Source organism: Arachis duranensis, chromosome 6 (assembly GCF_000817695.3).
Source record: "Arachis duranensis cultivar V14167 chromosome 6, aradu.V14167.gnm2.J7QH, whole genome shotgun sequence".
Lineage (NCBI taxonomy): Eukaryota > Viridiplantae > Streptophyta > Magnoliopsida > Fabales > Fabaceae > Arachis > Arachis duranensis.
The window spans coordinates 32,462,912-32,467,154 of NC_029777.3; positions in this window are offsets into that span (position 1 = coordinate 32,462,912).

A 4,243-nucleotide genomic window follows, 5' to 3' on the forward strand; every position below is an offset into this window, starting at 1 on the left:
TTATTAACTAATTATCCGTTAATTAAGCTAGATTTACAATGGGAGGCACTGAAATAATGGCTAAAAGAATGAAACCAAAATACTAACTTCTATCCGAAATTGAAATCTAGAGTAAGGAGAAATAAGATATGGCAACTTTGGAGGGATAATGAAAAAATGGCAACAACCAACATTGATATTATAACACCCTGATTCTCCACAGGGTTATTCTCAGAAATTCTGTGATGAGAAAATTCAATAAATATCTGAGAATCACCTCGTCATAAAATAATAAGGTGGATTTAGACTTGATAAGTGAAAAGAATAGATATACCGTGAGAGATAAATGTGTGTCCTAAGCTTCAATATTATTTTACTCTGTTTTAATTAGCAACGTGATTCGGTGATTTCAAAAATTACCCTTCCGATTCAATTATTCTATGGAATAATTACTTTTATAAGATTTTAATCATGTCTTAGTTGTTTTTTAAAAGAGTTGATAAATGAATCATTGAACCACAATATTTTAATGAACCAGACTTTGTACCAGATTGGTTTCTTTTCCTTTGGTCCAACCAAACCACCTCCCATCCAAATAAACCCAAGCCTAATTATCTCTTCTCTTAGCACCACTTGGAACTCAACATAAACCATAGTTTCACCACCTCATAGGTGCGTTGCTGCAGTGTTGGAGGGAGGAGAGGACACGAAGCCCTTATCAACAGCTCAGCCTATCCTTCCTTCTGATAAATGTAGGTAGGTAGCTTCAATTTCTCTTCTTCCTCGAAACACACATCAAGTAGAGAAAAGAGAGGAAGCGCCAGTGATGGGAAAAGAATAAAGAGCAGGAGGAGAACGGCTAAGCTGAAGCAGGAGTTTCATCCTACTCACTGGTGCACGAAATTATAATACACAATGGCGCTAACAACTTGTATGCACAATTGTAATCTCACTCTTTTTCACAACTTCGCACAACTAACCAGCAAGTGCACTGGGTCGTCCAAGTAATAAACCTTACGTGAGTAAAGGTCGATCCCACGGAGATTGTCGGCTTGAAGCAAGGTATGGTCAACTTGTAAATCTCAGTCAGGCATATTCAAATGGGTGATAGAGTTTTCATAATTAAAAGATAAATAAAACATAAAGTAAAGATAGAGATACTTATGTAATTCATTGGTGAGAATTTTAGATAAGTGCATAGAGATGCTTTGTTCCTGTTAAATCTCTGCTTTCTTACTGCCTTCATCCAATCCTTCATACTCCTTTCCATGGCAAGCTGTATGTTCGGGTTTCACCGGCGTCAATGGTTACCTCCCATCCTTAGTGAAAATGGTCCAAATACGCTGTCACCACACGGCTAATCATCTGTCGGTTCTCGATCATGTTGGAATAGAATCCAGTGATCCTTTTGCGTCTGTCACTACACCCAACACTCGCGAGTTTGAAGCTCGTCACATTCATCCCTTCCCAGATCCTACTTGGAATACCACAGACAAGGTTTAGACTTTTCGGATCTCAGGAATGGCCGCCAATAATTCTAGCTTATATCACGAAGACTCTGATCTTTCGGAACGGAGGCTAAGAGATACACGCTCAATCTTAAGTAGAACGGAAGTGGTTGTCAGTCACGCGTTCATAGGTGAGAATGATGATGAGTGTCACGGATCATCACATTCATCAGGTTGAAGTGCGAGTGAATATCTTAGAACAAGAATAAGCATGAATTGAATAGAAGAATAATAGTACTTTGCATTAATACTTGAGGAATAGCAGAGCTCCACACCTTAATCTATGGTGTGTAGAAACTCCACCGTTGAAAATACATAAGAACAAGGTCCAGGCATGGCTGAATGGCCAGCCCCCAAAATGTGATCAAGAGATCAAAAGATGATCAAAAGATGAAAATACAATAGTAAGAGGTCCTATTTATAATGTCCAGAAATATGAATTTTGCATAAAAACTAATAAAAACATCCCAAAAAGTAGCTAGATCCTACTAAAAACTACCCAAAAACAATGCCAAAAAGCGTATAAATTATCCGCTCATCACTCACCCAGTTGATTCATCGAGCTTCTCTGTAAAGTGAGAACCAGCGATTTCACCTTCTTCTCTTTCTTCTCTAATTCGAACCTCTAACCAACTCCTTTCTCCATTTCTCTAGCTTGCCTGATTTTTGAAACAGCCACTATCACAAGCGAGAGCGGGGTTCGGTTGCAAAGAGACAGCAGAGGCAAGCATTGTGCGTTTGATCAACAAACAAGGTAAGGGGATAGGATAGATAGAATGCTTCTTTTGTTACTGAGCTTGCTATTTTGGATTGATGAATTATTGTATGCTTGATGAATTAATGTATATTTGAACAATGATGGTTGCTGGTTTATGATGGGTATGCTTGATGATGAGTCTCTATGAAAAACTCTGTTTAAGATAATGCAGAAAAATATATGTTCAATTGTGTATATGTACTTGAAGATTTGTGAATGATTGAATTTGAGTTTACAGGGCTGCATTGAGATTTGTAACAACTTTAGATAACCAAAGAAAAGCTAAAAAAGTGTGATTTTAGGGGAGTTATAAACTAGGGTGTGGAATTCGGCATGTGAGGTTGTTGGAATTGCATTGTGTGAATTTCTGCAATTTCTACATAATTGGCAGCAGAATGAACGAATTTATGGGAGCCATCCAGACCAAAATTTTGTATGAAATTAGTTTTTTATGAAACTTCAATGTGTTTTGAATGTCTCACAAAAATTTCAGATTTAATTGAAAAGTGGATTGGCAGAAATGAATTTTCGAAGATTGATGGTTTCTGTAGAAAATTCCGTCCTCTTACTGCAGAAGCACCAACTTCCAACCCACTTAACTTTTAATTCTGATAAGGTATTATGTTGAAACTAGCGACAATTTGAAGTTTTGTATGTTTATAATCTCTATTTTAAATTTCAGATCGATACCACATTTAGCCAATTAGATATGATGCAGGAAAACTAGCTAACTTCCTCAATTCTGAAAACCGTTTTCAAAAAAATAGGGCAACGTTCCCGATTGAATAACTTTTTCATACGGCATGATATTGATCCAGAATTTGTTTTTTTTTTTAAAGCTAAATGAGTCTTATTTGATTTCACCAATTTTGAAAGGCAATAGGTGAAAAGTGGAGTTTTAATGAATTTATCAAGTTTATTGCTCCTTGCTATTTTTCTGCAATGATAATAGAATTTTGAAAGATTTGTACAAGTTTCAATTATGGTCAGATTGCCCCAGAACTAAGTTTTATTTTCTAAACAAGTGATTTTACAATAACTAAGAGAATTAAAGAGAGTCTAATGACCAATTAAGGATGTTGACTTGATAAATTATTTAGGAGGGTCTGAAAGTGTTAAGATTAAAGGAACCCGTAAGGGTGGCGCTAGTACCATTTTAAGGAAGGTTATTGATGAGCGGATAATTTATACGCTTTTTGGCACTGTTTTTAGTATGCTTTTAGTATGTTTTAGTTAGTTTTTATTATATTTTTATTAGTTTTTATTTAAAATTCACTTTTTTAGTCTTTACTATGAGTTTGTGTATTTTTCTATGATTTCAGGTATTTTCTGGCTGAAATTGAGGGACCTGAGCAAAAATCTTATTCAGAGGCTGAAAAGGGCTGCAGATGTTGTTGATTCTGACCTCTCTATACTCGAAATAGATTTTCTGGAGCTACAGATACCCAATTGGTGCGCTCTCAACTGCGTTAGAAAGTAGACATCTAGGGCTTTCCAGAAATATATAATAGTCTATACTTTACCTGAGATTTGATGGCTCAAACAGGCGTTCCAAGTCAGCTTCAGAATTTCCGGCGTTAAACGCCGGAACTGGCACAAAAGTGGGAGTTAAACGCCCAAACTGGCACAAAAGCTGGTGTTTAACTCCAAGAAAAGTCTCTACACATGGAAGCTTCAATGCTCAGCCCAAGCACACACCAAGTGGGCCCGGAAGTGGATTTTTACGTCATTTACTCATGTCTGTAAACCCTAGGCTACTAGTTCTCTATAAATAGGACATTTTGCTATTGTATTTGGAGAATCTTTCAATCTTCGGATCATCTTTTGATCATGTTTTTATGATTGAATCCTCTTTGGGAGGCTGGCCATTCGGCCATGCCTAGACCTTGTTCTTATGTATTTTCAACGGTAGAGTTTCTATACACCATAGATTAAGGTGTGCAGCTCTGCTGTACCTCGAGTATTAATGCAATTACTATTGTTCTTCTATTCAATTCAG